The sequence below is a fragment of the Dipodomys merriami genome, unplaced genomic scaffold (genome assembly GCF_024711535.1).
Source record: "Dipodomys merriami isolate MVZ:Mamm:240054 unplaced genomic scaffold, mDipMer1.0.p SCAF_358, whole genome shotgun sequence".
In the NCBI taxonomy this organism is placed as follows: Eukaryota; Metazoa; Chordata; class Mammalia; order Rodentia; family Heteromyidae; genus Dipodomys; species Dipodomys merriami.
Window position 1 is genome coordinate 1,075,303 of NW_027205137.1, and position 20,739 is coordinate 1,096,041.

Sequence of the window (20,739 nt, forward strand, 5' to 3'; positions counted from 1 at the left end):
GTATCATGGTTCAAAGCCAGCCTGAGTACGAAAGTCTGTGAGACTCTTATCTCCAATTTTCTGTTGAGAAAACCGGAAGTGATGCTGTGGCTCAAGTAGTATAGTGCTAACCTGTCGTCGGTCATGGGGTTAGAACTGTGGGCCTGGGTTCTGCCCAAAGCTCTTCCGCTCAAAGTTAGCCTCTACTACTTGAGCTGCCCTCAATCAAATTGAAGATCCTCCCATCTTTCCTCCTAAGTACTGGGATTGCAGGCATGTATCCCTGCACCTGACTGCTTTTTTTCTTCTTAGTGAACATACAATATTTGTACTTATTTATGGGGTACTGTACATAAGCCAATACACACACATGATGTGTAATTACCAAACTGTCATTAATCCACATCTCCATCTCCTTAATCCCCTCCATGTTGTGACCCTCCAAACTTTCCCCTCCACTCATTCTGAAAGAGGTGAGAAACTGTCATAGACAACAGATACCAAAATCGACTCCCAAGGATGGAATTGTCAGAAAGTTCTAGAAGAAGTCCATATCCAAGGTAGGAATCTTGAGAATGTTCTGGAAGAAGTCCACATTTACTGATTTGGGGTAGAAGATAAACTCAGGACTGTCAAAGCAGCCATACCCATGAGTGAAAGAAACAAATTAGCCAGAGCCCATTCATAACCAGTCATGCAGAACCTTGAACCCAGTTCCATCCAACAAGATCTGAGTCCCAAGCAGGCACGAGGAGGATGAGCATGAAACCCTGTCCTGTTCACTTGCAGAATACTGTGAGGGCCACAGCAGTGCATCACCAGGAACTCAGCAAATTAATTCCCTCATATTCTAACACACACCTCCAAGCTGGCTTCCTAAATCACGGTGGTGTCCCCTTGCATTACCTCTGCTCAGATAATTCTATTTTATTTCTTGGATTAGCGCGGTCTAAACAAGTTTCATAAGTATTTAAGACAAGAATGGGGAAAGGGAAAACACTGCATAATGCATGAAGAGAGCCAGCTGGCCAAAGCAGAGCTGCCCCTGAAAACTAGCTCTGGAAGCTTCCGAGGCTTTAGTACCCACATTCTGCACATCACAACAGGGAAGATGGGATCATGCCATCCTCTTTTGATTTGTTTTCCATTTTATTGCTAGATTTTTTTTTAAGCCACTGCTTGAAATATACTAAGTCCTTTCTGAATTCAGTCTTTATGGTCAGGAGGTTTTTTGTTTTGTTTGTTAAGTAATTTTGTAACTTGGCAATCTGTGGTTTCTTTAGAGAATGTGTGTAATTGTGTGACTAGCTGGTTACCTGCCCAAACCCCATGTCACCCTCATTTTGGTTTCAAGATAAACCTAAGGGGGAAACATGGGAAGCATTTGTCACTGCTCATACAGAGTTATACCCAGCTGGAATGGGAGCTCACACCTGTAATACCAGCTGCTTTGGGGGCTAGGGTAGGAGGATCACAGTTTGATGGAAGCCAAAAAATCTCTTGAGACCCCCCCATATCAGTCAATAAGCCAGTCATGGAGGCTCCTGTCTGTCATTCCAGCTACACAGAAAGTATAAACAGGAGGATCACAGTTCAGAAAGGAAAGAGCAAGGCCATGAAATCCAGTTAAAAAAGAAGAAGGCAAACAGAACCAGGGTTGTGACTCAAGTGGTAGAGCACCTACATAGCAAGCTTGAGCACCTGAGTTCAAACCCCAGGACCCCCACAACAATTTAAATACACAGAATCACCAAGGCAGTGGGGCAGGAGGTGGAGTGAATTTTGAGGAGACATACACATCCTGCAGAGCGTGTTACCAGTGCACTTGCCAGGCTCCAGGCATTTCTACTCTCAGCAGAGTCCATCTGTGGCTCCTTCTAAAGAATCGCTGTGGGGGAAGCACCCCCTCCCTCCCTGTAAACACCTGGCTGGTGAAACCAGCCCTCACCCTCACCTTCCAATCCATTACTCATTTATCAGCTCACTCATGCAGTTCCCAAAACACCCTCAGACCACAAGAAAATGCAATTTCACTTGCAAAGCTGATTGCAAATTATCTTCTGATTACAGATTGATTTTGTTTGTGACAAAATGTTTCCTTCTTGATGCTAAAATAATCTTGGAGCGGCTCACCGTGGAATACCTCAGTTATTAACCCACTGTAGCTTTCCCTAATCCCTGTTTTCACCTTTTTTATTTATTTTAAACACCTATTTACAACATCATTAATCCTCATTAATATTGTCTAAGTGCTGGTAAGCACCCCAAAGAAAACTACAGTCAGCCAGGCACGGAAGTGCAGCCCTATAATCACAGCGATGAAGAGGCTGAAGCAGGAAGTCAGTAAGTTTGAGACCAGCCTGGGCTATGTACCAGGAAAAGGAAGAAGAAAAAGAAAAGCACAGTGGTTCACACTTACAATCTCAACTACTAAGGAGGCAGAGATCAAGGAGTGTGGTTTGAGGCCAAACCAGGGCAAAAACTTAAATCCACATTTCAACCGACAAGCTGAGCATGATGATGGATAGCTATAATACCAGCTATGGAGGAAGCATAGATAGGAGGATCATGGCCTCTGTGCTCTACACTGGGTGAAATGAAAATGGTTGAGCCAGGTGCCTGTGGCTCACACCTGTAATCATAGTTACTCAGGAAGCTGTGATCTGAGGATCTAGGTTCAAATCCAGCTCAGGCAGGAAAGTCTGTGAGACTCTTATCTCCAATAAACCACTAGAAAACCAAAAGTGGAGCTGTGGCTCAAGTGGTAGAGCACTTGCCTTGAGCTGAAGAGTACAGGGACAGCACTCAAGCCCAGAGTTCAAGCCCCATGACCGATAAAAAAAAATGGTTGAAACATAAGTTCTTCACAGGGAGTTATCAGTGTGTATATTTGATATTTGATATTATTCTTGTCTTTGTGATTATCCCTGAGATAAACACATTGAAGAAAGAATGGTATCTCCTGCTCACAACCTCAGAGGGCTCCATCCCTGGTTGCTCAGCACCAGGTTCCCAAACATCATGGCAGCTGGGGGGGGGGGAGGACTTCATGTCTTGATAGACAGGAAGTGAGGAGAAGCAGTAACAGGAAGTGGCCAGGCAAGATACAACTCCCAAGGAGACATTCCCAGCCACCCATTTCCTCCACCCAGACCCCATCATTTCCACCAGCTCCCAAGGATCTAATCAAATCCTGAATCCATCAATAATCAGATTCACTGATCACATCATGATCTGATGAATTCACTGATGATCAGATCTACACTGATCACTTCATGATCTGATGTATCCATCCACAATCATCACCCTGATGTGATTGGATCATTTCAAAATCCATCATGGACTTTGGCAGAAGTGAGCCTCCCCAGTCTCCCCCAAGTCTCTCCATCCAGTCAAGTTGACCAATCAGGGCTAGGACTTCTCAAGCCCTATCAATGGGAGAGGAGGGCGGGATGCGGGGGTGGTAATGAAGAGGATGGAGAAGAGGATTTACACAAAATGGTGTTCAGTAGACAGAAGTGGAGGAAAAATCCTAGGAACAATTAAGAATCAGGAGACAAAACCTATAGATTCAGAGCCAAGTCAATGACAGAGTGGTGGGAAGTAAGGGGGCAGAGGGTCTGCAGTTCTGGAATCCCAGGCACGCAGTCCAGAGTGAAACTGCTCTAAGCCTGCCTGAGAAGGAAAGGAGAGGAGTTTAGTCTACACAGCTCTCCACCACACTGGAAAACATGAGTTTGAGCAGCTCAGGCAGCCAAAGCCATGTTCCACCCCACTTGAGATGGAGGACTGCCGGGGATCTATGGAGGACTCTTCCAAATGCATCCCCCAAGGCCAGCACGGAAGCTGTGGCACAGCCAGGGCCCCCTGCTAAGCCTTTTCCATAAGAGCTATTGGTCCATTTGGCTGTCCGCAATGTAGTATTCAGTATGTATCGATAGAACAATTGTCAGCCCAGCAGACATTTCCCATTTTAATAGTTCTCATGAGATGCTGTATTATTGAGCTTACAGCACTAAATAAAAAACTCCTTTGTCAAGGGAACACGAAATGGCTTTTAATGCACACAGCCAAACACCTGCTACTAGTTTTGGGAAGAAAAATAACCAGCCTGATAGAGGAGATTTGGAAGTGTGTCGAAATCCTTTGGCTTGGGGATTTTTTGGCTTTTTGATGACACTGAATATTTCTTCTCCAGCTTACTATCCAACGGCTTACTCTCAATGAGAGGAGAAAGAGGAGCCATTGGCCTGAACTTTGCAATGTGCAAGTGGCATGTTTTCTGTGCCTCATCTTCCATAGGTCTCCCCACCTCCCTGACAGCCCCAAATACATGACTCTATCCCCAATAAAAGCAGCTAGGCACTGCAGACATTAACTTCTCACTCAGACAAAATCTGTTAGTGGATGGTTCCAGGATAGGTATTTTCACTCCTTAGGTTTAGAGTTCTGAGTCACCATCTCTGCTGTCCTCTTGATGTGATCAACTGGTCCATTAGGACTGCAACCAGCCATCCCTGCTATCCCGTTATGTCATCTTCTTCACCTGGGAAGCATGAATATGGTCCAAAGGCTCCTGGTTTGAAAGCTTGCTGCAATCTGGAGACAAGAGAGAGGTGATTGGGTCATAGAGGTTCTGACTCCACCAATGGGCTCATCCACCAATGACATCATAGCTGAATGAACTGTCAGGAGGTGGGGCCTTGATAAGTGATTGGATCGTGAGGGCTCTGGCTCTACCAATGAGTTCAGCAATCAAGGACATCACAGCTGGGTGGGATCTAGCTCCTCCTTGAAAGACAGGGATCAGGAGGCTTACAATTTGAAGCTAGCTCAGACATACACACTCCCACACAATTTCAATCAATAAGCAGGTTGTAGTGGCAGCTATGCATGTGGGAGTATCATACAAACAGGAGGTTCACACCAGCCCTGGCAACAACATGAGACCCTATTTCAAAAACAAACACCCCATCCTTAACCTAAGCAGTAAGAACTGGAACAGGGCTCAAGTAGAGCATCTGCCTAGCAGGTGAGGCCCTGAGTTCAAATCCTAGTACCACCAAAATATAATAATAACAATAAGTTAAGGTACCCTTGAAAAGTCTTTATCGATGTATGTTCTTCCTGGACATCTCTACTGGGCTCCTCACTGAGGATAGGGGACAGCTTGATTTCCTGAGAAGGGATTAAGAGTTGTGCATTCTCCCTGGTCTTACTAAAAAAAGACACTGAGCAGATAAATAAATCTCATCATTAACAAGTGGTGGCCATATATTTCCATGATAAATCTCATCATTATAAATTGTTTCTACTCCTTATGGAGCTGTTGAATCATAACTCAGAGCTGAGGCTACATGTGGGACATACATAGGACAACAACGGTCCTCACACCTATTTCCAAATGGAAGAAAACTGACAAGGACTCTGGAACTTTACAAATACAAATAGACCCCCTGAAGCAGGAGAAATGCTGAGACAAGGAAATCATGTCATTTTTAATAAATAATAAAACTGTCAAACTCAGAAATCAGAACAAAAAGTAGTTAGTACCCTTCCACCAACTCCATTTAGATGTCAAATCACAGCCAGGGCATCTGTGACTCACACCTGTAATCCCAGCTACTCAGGAGGCTGAAATGTGAGGATCATGGTTTGAACTTAGCCCAGGCAGGAAAGTCCATGAGATATTTATCTCTAGTTAACCACCAAAAAGCTGAAAGTAGAACTGTGCCTCAAGTGGTAGAGCATCATCCTTGACCAAATTAAAAAAAATAAATAAATAACTAAGGGGCAGCACCCAGGCCTTGAGTTCAAGCACCGGGACTGGCATGAAGAAGGAGAAGGAAGAAGAGAAAGAGGAGAAAGAGCAGAATGGAGGCGAGGAGGAGGAACTGGAAGAGGAGGACTGAGGGATCCAGTGTAGTTCAGACCATAGGCAGGCTCAGCTGACTCCTTGACATAAGAAGGACCGTTCAGACCTCTTTTTTAATTTAATTTAATTTTATTTGTGAACATACTGTACAGAGGGGTTACACTAAAGCTACCAGCACAACAATGTTTATTGCAGCATTATTTACCATAGCTAAGATATGGAACCAACCCAGATGCCCCTCAGTAGATGAATGGATCAAGAAAATGTGGTATATATACACAATGGAATTCTATGCCTCCATCAGAAAGAATGACATTGCCCCATTTGTTAGGAAATGGAAAAACTTGGAAAAAATTATATTAAGTAAAGTCAGCCGTTCAGACTTTTGTAAGTAGCCCAGACTGTCCTAGAACTCTTGATCTTCCTGCCTCAGCCATGCAAGTGCTAGGATTTCCAGTGAGTGCTATTAAGCATAGCCCCAGCCCTCTTCCCTCAGAATGGGTCACCATAAGCAGTGAGACAGGCTGGGCCCATACTAGCATCATCAGCAAGCGGCTCCGTGGAGCGCTGGCTCCCAGGAAGGAGAAAGGATAAAGTGTAAAGGTCATTGTGGACCCTGGATCTCCCACGGTCACACAGTGCTTCAATCAGAGCCAGGGACCCCAAGCCACAGCACCAGATGCCCCACATTCCATTGGGCCACTTGCTCCTCTGAGCCAAATAAAGATGTGTAGCAAAGGACAGAGAAGGGGGTCTGTTACAGGTAATAGATAAGGACAGCTCTTCTGTATTTCTTTGGCTATCTTTGGAGACAGATGTTTGCTTTAGGTTCAACAGGAAGGATGAGGGTGAGAGTAGAGGAGGTGAGCAGAGGGAAAGCAGGGCCTGGTCACCAGTGCATTCAGATCTGGCCAGAGGTGGCTTCTGAAGTGGAAGGACAGTTTGTGGTCTTAGGAGAGGTCAGGTGATGGTCCATGGTCTCAAGAGGGGTCAGGTGACAAGCAGCTGCACCTCACTCTTCAGATGTGGGGAGCCAGAGCCCTGCTGGTCATTGTGAAGGACTATCCCTATCCACTGCAACGGCCACGGTGCTCCAGACTCTATACCCACTGTCACATCATGACCTCACTCTCCCAACTCCCGACCCACTGCCATGGCCAGAGCACTTCTGATTCCCCAACAGGTGACCATCTTCCCTGATGGCTGTTTGCAGCCATGGGCTCTGACCACCAAGTCCACCCCAATCCCAGCCCCCCTGTGGGCCTCTGTTTCCCATCGCCAACCCCTGCACATGGAGTTTCTTCTGGGCAGAGCTCACCCCTTCTCCCCGGGCAGTGGCTCTGAGGACCCCATCTGGACACAATGGATGCACTAAGCAGACACCGAAATGCATGCTCTGGCTTTCCACAGATATCATTTATCCTAGTGGAGCTCTATTATCCATGTTTTAAAAGTGAATACTGCACTATGTATCTGCATTAGCTTGCTGTGAGCAGTGAGCACATGAAGGACATGATCTCAGGGTATAGAAGGAGGAGGAGCAGAGGAAGAAGGAAGCCCACTTGTGGGGGAGGGAGAGGCTCAAAAGAGCGACATAGAAAACTCCTGGGTTTCATTACTCTAACCTCGGGGCCTTAAGGACCTTCTATCCTTACAGGAACTGCCAGTCTCAGCAAATTCTCCAGCTGCTGTTTCTTGAAAGTATATTTTAATACCAAAAATATCTCTTAGCAGGGGTAAGAACACAGAGGCCCACGGGCCTGTTCACTCACCTGCTGGCTTGGGGCTGGGGGGGGTGCTGTTTCATCTCCGCTATTGCATTAAAGAAGGTAGAAAAGAAAAGGGTGGCAAAGAGGGGACCTCTGTTCTATCTAACTGTGTGTGTGTGTGATTGCTCCCACCCATCACTCCAAGCAAAGCCTCATTATTTAGCAGGGATAAAAAAAGAAGCTAGATCAACCTAACAATAGTCTATAATTACTTGGCAAGTGGTTTCACAGAGCAATTATGCCATTAGTCCAAGTGCCTTTGATTTCAAAGATTTCTCTCTGGCTATCCTCCACACTGGGATGTAAAGGTCAATTCTTCCATGGTGGCCATGGGGTGAAAGACAGCTTGGGCACATCTTCAGCTATCTTTGGGGTACAGACATTTGTCTTAAGTTAAATAAGGAGACTTGGCTGGGAATGTGGCTTAGTGGTAGGGTGCTTGCCTAGCATGCATGAAGCCCTGGGTTTGATTCCTCAGTACAAACTACACAGAAAAATAAAAAAAAAACAGTACTGTGGTTCAGGTTGTAGTGCACTAGCAAAAGAAGCTCAGGGACAGTTCCCAGGCCCTGAGTTCAAGCCCCAAGACTGGCAAAAATTAAAAAATAAGGAGACTTGAGGACAAAGGTATGCCATGTTAAAATGGCCACCAGTCCCAGTGTGGCCTGGGTGGTGATAATTCTGGTCCTTGTTTCTGGTGGATTCTGGAGAGGCATGATGGCTGTCACAGCTGGTCAGGATCAACATGTCCTGTGTCCTGCGGGGTGAGCTGTCCTGGGGGGCTCTGCCGGCCCTCAGGGGTGGCTTCATCCCTTGTCATTAAGAAGTTATCAATTTGTCTGGTCCTTCCTGAACCCCAAGGTGATTGCAAAGCAATTGCTGGAAAAATGGTTCAGAGCAGAGACACATACAACATGGGTTAGCAGCACGAGACTCTGCCTCCACTTATAGTTTATTTGTGGGCCCAACAAAAGTGGCTTTGAAGCACCTGTCACTTGATGCACAATGGGAATCAGTCATTTTTCTTTCTTTCTTTTTGGCTGGTCCTTGGGCTTAAACTAAGAACCTGGGTGCTGTCCCTTCACATTTTTGCTCAAGGTTAGTGTTCTACCACCTGAGCCACAGCTCCACTTCTGGCTTTTAGGTGATTATTTGGAGATAAGAACCTCATGGATTTACCTGCCCAGCATGGCTTTGAACTTCCATCCTCAGATCTCAGCCTCCTGAATAGCTAGGATTACAGTGCACCAGGGCCAGTAGAATCACACACACACACACACACACACACACACACACACACACACACACACACACACACACACACACACACACATATTTAAATGGGGTTGTCTGAAATGTTTTTGAGGGCCATACTGGGGTTGTACTTAGGGCCTCATGCCACACTCAAGTTCTCCTCACTCCAATTATCTTTGAGATGTGGTCTCAACCAATCAGCTGGCCTGTTATAGTCAGTGGTCCAGCCCATGCAGGCCACCTCCCAAACTCCTTTAAACCTCCTTTAACCCTCCATGGACACTATCTGAGGGCTTCTTAAACAGGGGAAACTGATCCTTTCTCTCTCAGCTGTACATTTGAGTGAACAAGCTGAGCAAGACTGAATTTCCCACAGCCTCATGGAAGGCAGCCTGGGAGACTACTTCCTACCAGTGGCCTCAGGGGGACCCTGAAGCAGCCATGTCCTTTTGGCCACAGCCCCACACAAACCCCTCTGAGAATGTCTCTTTCCCCTCCCTGTCAAACCCCAGGCAGTCCTGGAATCTGAGCTAAATTGCCTGTGCCACTGTGATGATGGACTCATTCTGCAGGGAATTGGAAATCAATTCTTGTCATCACCCAAAAGAGTTTCTTTATCAAGCAGTTCCTGATAATGCAACCGACAAGGAGCTTAAGGGACATGGAAATGGGGGGAGGGGCGGGAGGAAACAAGCCTCCATGTGTGTGTGTACATGTGTGTGTGCATGAACTGCATGTATGTTTGTGTCTGTGCACATGTGTATATGGATGTGTATATGCTCATATGTGCATGTGTGCATGCATATGTTTGTGTGTGTTTGCATGTTGCATGTATGTGTGTGTATCCCAAACACTCCCTGATCCAATGCTATCCCACGTGCTCCTCAGCCTCCCATCTGTAACATAACACCTGAGGTAATTGGCCTACAGGATGAAGGGTTTCTTCTTGTTCTTACCCACTTGGCCCTGTTGCTTTGCGTTGTGGAGGGGTAGAACACCGAGGTGGAGATCACCAGGTGGGGCAAAATGGCTTCATCTCGCTGGAGTCAGTCAGAGGAAGAGCAGGGCCAGGCTCCTAACAGCCCCTGCACGGCCACCCTCCAATGACCTCACTTCCTCCCTGTGGATCACGACCCCATTAGCCGTTCTTCTCTAGGCCACACCCCCATGGCCTTACTTTCTTCTCTAGACTCCAATGCTCTTACTTCCTCCCTCTACGCCATGCCCCAAATGCACTGCATCTCTAGGCCACTTTCCCAATACCATCACTTCTGCCTCTAGGCCGTGCCTCTTACAGGTTCCACTGCCTGCCCATGGTGTGGGGCTGCTGGCCAGGCTGTCAGCCCTGCGCCTTTTCAGGACTAGGACTCAGGCCTTGCACAGCCTCCCCAAGTGACACCTGGTTGGTGTGGCCCACGCCCAGCCCACTGCAGAGCTGGTGTCTGGAAGCCACCTGGGCTGCCCAGGCAAGCATCGACGCCCCATGCCCCACTGCTCCTGGGAAGCGGGGCAGGGCCGGACGCCAAATGTCGGGGCCCATATGATCTCAACTACCGGCTGAGAACCCTGAAGCCGAAGGTGAAGGCATCAGCCAAGGTCAGCCAGGATAGGAGCTGCAGGGACAGTGCCCAGGCCCTGAGTTCAAGCCTCAAGACCCGTTCTCCCCCCTCCTCGCCCACAACTAATCTCCCCTAAGGTTCATTAGCTGCTGTACTTGGATAAGTAATTTGTCTCCATTGTGCGTGTCATGCAATCCTGGTGGAGCTGTGTTCATAGTAGGTCTGCAAGGAACGTCCATGACTCAATAAAGAAGAGTCCAGGCTGCAAAAATAAAAATAGCAACACACACAGGGCCAGGGCCAGGGCCAGCCTTGGCTATTCTCCTCCTACACACACACACACACACACACACACACACACACACACACACACACACACACACACACATGGATAAGCCTTCCAGCCTCCTGAAGCAAAATCTGTAACCTAATAATGTCAGTCCCAACAGAGGGAATGAATTTGATCCAGGAAAAATACCATCCCTGGCAACCCTGAAGAATATTAAGGTCTTAACAGCCCTCAGTTTAGAATTTTCTTGAAAGGAGAGCTGGAAATAATTACACACCTGTTACTCAAAACTCAGGAGTAAAAAGGAGTTTACATGAGTGTATAAATTACCTTCCCAACAATATAAATTAGGATTTGAGGCCTGAATGACAACAGTGCAGGCTGAGATTTCCTAGGAAGCCAAGTGGCTGGGGCCCATCCCCAGGCACCTGAGGACCTCAGCTGAGGAGGGAATCTAAAGGCCACTGTCACCAGCCCTGCTGGAAGGTTCCATGGCTCCACAGACCACCCTTGCAGAGGAGTGCTGGCCCCTCAAAGTCCAGCCTGAGCTTTACAGAGAACAAAGCAGTCTTCCTCCCTCTCCTCCAGGCTCTCCTGGACAGAGATTCTCCCAGGGTTTTTTTTTTTTTGGGGGGGGTCCAGTCATGGGCCTGAACTCTGGGCCTGGGCGCTGTCCCTCAGCTCTTCAGCTCAAGGCTAGCGCTCTACCACTTGAGCCACAACACCACTTCTGGCTTTTTTTCTTTTTGCTTATGTGGTGCTGAGGAATTGAACCCAGGGCCTCATGCCTGCAAGGCAAGTCTCCCAGGGTTTTTTCCAGCTCTAAGTTCACATTATCTACACTTCCCTTACAGATGTCTGGAGACTGTCTCCTGTGGTTCGAGCTACCATGATGATAGGGTACTTGAGGTGGGCTGGTTTAGAAGACATGGAAGTTTCTTTCTCCAGCATTCAAGGTCAAGGGCAAACTTGCTGCACCAGGCCATGGCAGAAGATGCCAGATCAGAGAGCAGGATGGAGGTGAACCTCAGCCTCAGGAGCCCTCCTGCCATACCTGACCCACTCTGCTCCATGGTAGCAGCATTTAACCACACCACAGAGCCACTCTCCTCACTTGGGATTCAGTTCCCACCTTCAAACCTCAGCCATGACACCAACTGCCTCTGGTCATACTCATGGCAAGCATGGACCAACCAGTTTGGAATCCCAGACAGTCTTTGCAAGAGCTTCGGAGTCTGCAGAGGCATTTCCACTGGCCCTCCTTGGGTCTGTAGGAGACATTCACATTGGTCCTCCTTGGGTCTGCAGGAGAAATGCCCATTGGCCCTCCATGGGTGAGCAAGAGGTATTCCCATTGGCCCACCTTGGGTCTGCAGAGGCATTTTTATTGGCTCCTCTTGGGCACACACCCATCTCCTGCACCAATCACTCTTTTTTTGTTGTTTATTTATGTGGTACTGAGGAATGGAACCCAGGGCCTCATGCAGGCTAGGCAAGTACTCTACCACTTAGCCAATTTCCCAGCCCCCAATCACTCTTTTTTTTTTCATTAAAAACTAATTTTTTATTGTGAAAATACTGTATAGAGGCAAGATACTGTAGATGGGCAACATAATGAGTACATTTCTTATCAAGCATTGTAGCCTCCTCCTTTGTTTCCTCTTCTCATCCCTTCCCATCCTCCCCCTGCCTCCCCACACAATCCTCCCCGCCGCTCACATGCCCCCCACAAAAGTTGTAAAATTCGTTTTCGACATAACGTCTTGTACATCTCATTGTTGCAATAGGTGCACCTGTATCCCTATTTATTTTTTTTCCTTTGCTGTAACTTCTTTTTTTTTTATTTTTTTATTTTTTATATTTTTTTGTAAACACACTGTACAGAGGGGTTACAATTAAATGAACAGGATAATGCGTACATTTCTTATCAATCATTGCAGCTTCCTGCTTTGTTTACATTTCACATCCCTTCCCAGCCTCTCCCCCCACCCCCCCACCCAATCCTCCCAGCCTCCCCCCCAAACCAATGTTGTAAAGCTCGTTTTCGCCATGAAAACTTGTACTTCTCATTGTTGCAACAGGTCCACCTGTATCCTTAAACGACTTGTTTTTCCCCATCTCCACTACAAGTTATACTGACATCAAATATAGTGAAAGCAGGGGTTATACTGTGGGAGAGGGACATACAAAGCAACAAAGAGATAATCTTATAAATATGTTAGAAACAAATTCATGAAAGAAAAAAACATTAAAATACATATCTAAGGGTTCATTTTCCTAACATCACATTATCTGACCTTTTCCGCTTTACTCATACATATACTAGATATTGCAAATAAGAAAACCATGGGACCTATGTTTCTTTGGGCCTGTCTTACTTCACTTAATATAATTTTTTTCATGGTTTTCCATTTCCTAACAAATGGGGCAATGTCATTCTTTCTGATGGAGGCGTAGAATTCCAATGGGTTTATATACCACATTTTCTTAATCCATTCATCTACTGAGGGACATCTGGGTTGGTTCCATATCTTAGCTATGGTAAATAATGCTGCAATAAACATAGTTGTGCTTGTAGCTTTAGTGTGGTCTTGTTTGTAAACATTTGGGTAAATGCCCCAAAGTGGGATTGCTGGGTCATAGGGGAGCTCTATGTGAAGTCTTTTGAGGAACCTCCATACTGCTTTCCAAAGTGCTTGAACAAGTTTACATTCCCACCACAATGAAGTAAGGTTCCCTTCTGTCCACATCCCCTCCAATATCTGTTGTTAATAGAGTTCTTGATTTTTGCCATTCTAACTGGAGTATCTCAATGTTGTTTTGATTTGCATTTCTTTTATGGATAGGGAGGTTGAGCATGTCTTCATGTGTCTATTGGCCATCCTTCTTTCTTCTTCAGAGAAGTTTATCTTTAAGTCTTTACCCTACTTACTTATTGGGCAGTTGTTTCTTTGAGGATTTGCTGTTGGGGGATTTAATTTTTTGAGTTCCAAGTGTATTTTAGATCTGAGACCCTTGTCTGTTGTATGGCTAGTGAAGATCTTCTCCCAATCCGTGGGCTTTCTATTGTTCTTGCTAGCTATTTCCTTTGCCATGCAGAAGCTCTGCAACTTCATGCAATCCCATTTGTCCAAACTTTCTTTCATTTGTTGTGTTTCCGGTTCTCTATTCAGAAAGTTTCGGCCTGAGCCAAGGAGACCTAGGGTTTCTCCTATTCCATCCTGTAATGTTTTCAGAGTGTCTGCTTTGAGTTCGAGGTCTTTGATCCATTTATAGTTGATTCTGGTGCAAGGTGATATATAAACATCTAGCTTTAGTTTTCTACAAGTAGTTAACCAATTTTGGCAGCACCATTTACTGGAGAGGCTGTCTTTCTTCCATTCTATTGTTTTAGCTCCCTTATCAAAGATTAGATGGCTATAGGTCTGTAGGTTCATTTCTGGGTTTTCAATTCTATTCCATTGGTCCTGAGGTCTCTTCTTATGTCAATAACAAGCTGTTTTTATTACTTTGGCTTTATAGTAGAGTTTGAAAATTGGTATTGATATTCCTCCAGCAGTGATCTTTCCATTGAGGAGCATTTTTGCTATTCGGGGTCTTTTATTGTTCCATATGAATTTTTGGATTGCCTCTTCTATTTCCTTGAAGAATGAGGTTGGAATTTTGATAGGTATCACATTAAATTATTTGTAGATAGCCTTGGGAAGTATTGCCATTTTCACAATGTTAATCTTTCCAACCCAGGAGCATGGGAGGTTTTGCATTTTCTAAGTTATGTTTTAATTTCCTTTTTCAAGATTTTAAAGATTTCATCATAGAAGTCCTTCACTTCTTTGGTTAAGTTAATTCCTAGGTATTTCATTTTTTGTGGGGTTATTACAAATGGAGTTGCTTTCCTAATTTCAGCCACACTTCTCTCATTGTTGGCATACAGAAAAGCCATTGATTTTTAGGAGTTAATTTTATACCCTACTACTTTGCCAAAGTTTTGAATCAGCTTGAGTAATTTGTGAGTGGAGTCTATGGGATTCTTTAAATACAAGATCATGTCATCTGCAAAGTGGGAGAGTTTTATTTCTTCTTTCTATATTTGGATCCCCTTCATGTCTGCATCTTGTCTTATTGCTCTAGCTAGGCATTCTAATACTAGATTGAAGAGAATTGGAGAGAGTGGACATCCTTGTCTTGTTCCTGAGTTAAGAGGAAATGGCTTTAGTTTTTCACCATTAAGTATAATGCTGGGTGTAGGTTTTTCATATACAGCCTTTATTGTATTGAGGAATGTTCCATGGATTACTAATATTTCCAAAACCTTCATCATAAATGAGTGTTGGATCTTGTCAAATGCTTTTTCTGCATCTATTGAGATAACCATGTGGTTCTTATTCTTGCTGTTGTTGATGTGATGAATAATATTAATTGATTTTTGTATATTGAACCAGCTTTGCATCCCTGAAATGAATCCTGTTTGATCGTGGTTTATGATTTTTTGGATGAATTGTTGAAGTCCATTGGCCAAAATTTTATTGAGAAGTTTTGCATCAATGTTCATCACCCCAATCACTCTTGAGAGGGGCTGGAGTGCTGTGATTGTCTGGGCTTATGTCACATGCCCCTCACTGGTGATGCTGGTGATGGGAAGAATCGTTTTGTACCACCACAAAGGTGAAGAAATGGGACAGGACAACACTCAGAGGAAATGGGGCTCGTCCTGAGGCAATGGCCAACCCAGGTGCTCGGAGCATCAGTGAAGAAGGAAGCACAGGCCTCTGCCCTGTGGCAGGTTCCTTTCCCCTGCCATGGCCACAACCTGGGGCCTGCCTGGTCTGAGGCAGCCAGTCTCTTTCCCAGGTATCCTGGTGAGCCAGAGAGTAGCCCTGAGCTTGGGCAGTGGTCTGTGACCTTCAGCAGATCCCCAGGATGCCCCGGGACAGAGCCATGTGGAAGTCCATCCAGTTAAGCCCAAGGTCCTGCATGCATTGCCAGTGGAAGGGCAGACTGTGGTGTGAACTTTCCTGGGAAGCTCTCCACAGAGCTGGGGGCCTGTGAGCTGGGTTGAAAGGGGCAGACTGGACGTCTTACTAGGGGTTACTTACAGAGCAGGAGACAGCTATGAGCCCCTGGCCTGTGCCATCCAGAGACTCATTACCAGGACCCTGGAAGACAGACACCCATATACTACCACCCCCAAATTCTCCTGTCACTCTGTCTTTAACAGAAATCTAGGTCAGAGCACCACCTAGTGTCATGCCCGCAGAGTAGCTGCAGGTGAAATACTGGATGGCCTTCTTGCACCCTGCTAGCTGTCACCCAGGATCCAGCCAAGGGAAGGAGGTCTTGTGTGCTGCAGTTCACCTGGTCCAACAGCTATGTAATGGCTTGCTACAAGATGGCGTTACTCCAACTTCAGCAAGGACCTATCCACCTAGAGATCAGTGCTGTGACCTGGAGCTCAGCAGTCCTCATGGATGAACAAACCCCTGAGGGTTCACCTAGCCTCACAGAATGACCTCTCTGGGAAGAGAAGGCTGGATGGTGAACCCAATTTCAGAGGTGCAAGATAAGCAGAGCTTAGTTAAGGTCATGCCAAGGACATGACTGCAGTGAGACTAGATTCCTTCCTGAAACCCATCTGCAAAACGGGAGAGGAGCTGAGCACATCAGGGAACTCCTGTTATCCCGTTTACAGAGAAGACATAGGTAGAAGGATCTCAGTCGGAGGCTGACACTGGGCAAAATTTCAAGGACTTTCTGAAAAAGTATTTATAGCAGCTGGGCACTGGTGGTTCAAGCATTTCATTCTAGCTAATCAGGAAGCTGAGATCTGAGGATCATGTTTCAAAGCCAGCCCGGGCAGGAAAGTCCATGAGCTCTTAACTCCAATGAACCACTAGGAAGCCAGAAGTGGTGCTGTGGCTCAAGTGGTAGACTGCTCAACTTGAGCTGAATAGCTGAGGGACAGTCCCCAGGCCCAGAGTTCAAGCCCCACAACTGACAATACAAAAAACAAAAAAACTTAATGAAAACTGTTGCTTGTGTTCCAGTGCTTCTCGCCACCATCCCCAGACTTCAGCCCACCAGTCCCTAGAGAGATACCAATTATCTCCCAAGGAGGATGTGAAGTGTTCAACATGCTCTCTCCTAAATGACATGAATCTTTAACATATTATACCTAAAAAATAAATTCATATAGCACTTTTCTGAGAAAAAGAAATGCCCCAAGTTTGAATCGATGGATGGATGGATTGTGTACAGATGGAGAATTAATGGATGGATGAACAGATAGTAAAGAGGGGGATAAGGGATGGAGGGTAGAAAGATGGATGATAGATGAATTGATGAGTGGGTGAATGTATGGATGGGTGGATTGTGGATGGATGAGATGGATGATGGATAGATTATGGGTGGGTGGATGGATGATGTGTAGATAGTGGATGGGTGAATGGATTATGGATGACTGACCAGTAAAGGGGATTGGATTAATGATGAATGCATGGGCGGATGGACAGATGGTGGAGAGATGGATGAGGAATGGATGGTTAGATATATGGATAATGGATGAATTGACGGGAGGTAGATGGAAATATATTTGGTCTTTGCTCCTCCTAGCACAGAACTTCAAAAATCTTCTTCAAGAAGATATTAAAGTGAATCATATTTTCAGGATGAGATTCTTGCTAAGCTATCTTGACAGGATTCTTGCTAAATCTAGGTGATGTAAGGATGAGCGAGCTACCTGGAGAGACTTCAGAAAAGCCCCTAAACTTTGGTGCCATTGGGTTATTATGGGGGAGCACTGCCACCTAGTGTCAACAGAGGTGAACAGCAGGAGCCTGAAGAGACCATGAAATGGTCAAAGGAGGGTGGTTGCCAAAATGCAAAAACTCAACAGAGAAACCACAGATGAAAACAGCTGCATAGATCAACTAGACGTAACAGACTTCTACCGAACATTTCACCCAGCAGCATCAGAATACACATTTTTCTCAGCAGCACATGGAACGTTTTCTAAAATAGACCACATTTTAGGCCACAAAGCAAACTTGTCTAAATTCAGAAACATAGAAGTTATACCTTGCATACTCTCTGACCACAAGGGAATAAAATTAGAACTCAACACCAAAAGCCACCAAAGAAAGTCCAGGATCACTGAACAACACACTGCTGAATCATGAGTGGGTCATGGAAGAGATTAGAAAGGAAATTCAAATGTTCATGCTATTCAACAAAAATGAACACACAAATTACCAGCTCCTCTGGGACACAGCAAAGGTAGTACTCAGAGGAAAGTTTATAGCTCTGAGCTCCTACATCAACAAATTGGAGAAATCTGAAACTAGCAATTTAATGCCACATCTAAACCTCCTTGAAAAAGAGCAGCAAGATAAACCCCAATCCAGTAGATGGAAAGAAATAATCAAAATAAAATCAGAATTAAATGAATTAGAATCCAAAAAAACTATAGAAAGAATCAACAAAACAAAGAGTTGGTTCTTCGAAAAACTTAACAAAATTGACAGACCCTTAGCAAACCTTATCAGAAAAATTAGAGAACACACCCAAATTAATAAACTCAGAGATGAGAATGGAAACATCACCACGGAAACAACCAAGATTCAGAACATAATAAGGGAATACTTCTCCAAAATTTATGCTAATAAGTTTGAGACTTGACAGAAATGGACCTTTTCCTAGCAAATATTGACATGGCAAAACTAAACCAAGATGAGTTAAACTATCTTAACAGGCCCATATCAAGCATTGAAATAGAAACAGCAATAAGAGACCTCCCAGCTAAGAAAAGTCCAGGACCAGATGGTTTGACAGCGGAATTTTACAAGGCCTTCAAAGCAGAGCTCACACCAATACTCCTAACTCTTCAATGAAATGGAAAGAGAAAGCTCACTACCGAACATATTCTATGAAGCCATCATAACCCTCATTCCAAAACCAGGCAGGGACTCATCAAAGAAAGAGAACTATAGACCCATTTGTTTGATGAACATTGATGTAAAACTTCTCAACAAAATTTTGGCCAATCGACTTCAACAACTCATCCAAAAAATCATACACCACTATCAAACAGGATTCATTTCAGGGATGCAAAGCTGGTTCAATATACGCAAATCAATTAATATTATTCATCACATCAACAGGAGCAAGAATAAGAACCACATGCTTATCGCAAAAGATGCAGAAAAAGCATTCGACAAGCTCCAACACCCCTTGATGATGAAGGTTTTGGAAAAATTAGGAATCCATGGAACATTCCTTAATACAATAAAGGCTGTATATGACAAACCTACACCCAGCATTATACTCAGTATTAAAAAACTAAAGCCATTTCCTCTTAACTCAGGAAGAAGACAAGAATGCCCACTCTCTCCAATTCTCTTCAATCTTGTATTAGAATGCCTAGCTACAGCAATAAGACAAGATGCAGACATAAAGGGGATCCAAATATAGAAAGAAGAAATAAAACTCTCCCTCTTTGCAGATGACATGATCTTGTATTTAAAGAATCCCATAGACTCCACTCACAAATTACTCAAGCTTATCCAAAACTTTGGCAAAGTAGCAGGTTATAAAATTAACCCCCAAAGATCAATGGCTTTTCTGTATGCCAAAAATAAAAAAAAGTGTGGCTGAAATTAGGAAAGCAACTCCATTTGTAATAGCCCCACAAAAAATAAAATACCTAGGAATTAACTTAACTAAAGAAGTGAAGGACCTCTATGATGAAAACTTTAAAATCTTGAAAAAGGAAATCAACGCAGAACTAAAAAAATGGCAAAGCCTCCCATGCTCCAGGATTGGAAAGATTAACATCGTGAAAATGGCAATACTTCCCAAGGCGATCTACAAATTCAACGCAATACCTATCAAAATTCCAAATTCATTCTTCAAGGAAATAGAAGAGGCAATTCACAAATTCATATGGAACAATAAAAGACCCCGAATAGCAAAAACGCTCCTCAATGGAAAGAACACTGCTGGAGGAATATCAATACCAAATTTCAAGCTCTACTATAAAGCCATAGTAATCAAAACAGCTTGGTATTGGCATAAGAACAGACCTCAGGACCAATGGAATAGAATTGAAAACCCAGAAATGAACCTACAGACCTATAGCCATCTAATCTTCGAAAAGGGAGCTAAAACAATAGAATGGAAGAAAGACAGCCTCTTCAGTAAATGGTGCTGGCAAAATTGGTTAACTATATGTAGAAAACTAAAGCTAGATCCTTATATATCACCCTGCACCAGAATCAACTCCAAATGGATCAAAGACCTTGAACTCAAAGCAGACACTCTGAAAACATTACAGGATGGAATAGGAGAAACCCTAGGTCTCCTTGGCTCAGGCCGAAACTTTCTGAATAGTGACCCGGAAACACAACAAATCAAAGAAAGGTTGGACAAATGGGATTGCATAAGGTTGCAGAGCTTCTGCAGGGCAAATGACATAGCTAACAAGATCAATAGAAAGCCAACAGATTGAGAGAAGGCCTTTACTAGACATACAACGGACAAGGGTCTCATATCTAAAATATACTTGGAACTCAAAAAATTAAACCCCCCAACAACAAATCCTCAAAGAAACAACTGCCCAATAAATAAGTGGGCAAAAGACTTGAAGAGAAACTTCTCTGAAGAAGAAAGAAGGATGGCCAATAGACACATGAAGAAATGTTCAACATCCCTAGCCATAAAAGAAATGCAAATCAAAACAACATTGAGATATCACCTCACTCCAGTTAGAACGGCAAAAATCAAGAACTCTAACAACAACAGATGCTGGAGGGGATGTGGACAGAAAGGAACCTTATTTCATTGTTGGTGGGAGTGTAAACTTGTTCAACCACTTTGGAAAGCAGTATGGAGGTTCCTCAAAAGACTTCACATAGAACTCCCCTATGACCAAGCAATCCCACTTTTGGGCATTTACCCAAATGTTTACAAACAATACCACACTAAAGCTACCAGCACAACTATGTTTATTGCAACATTATT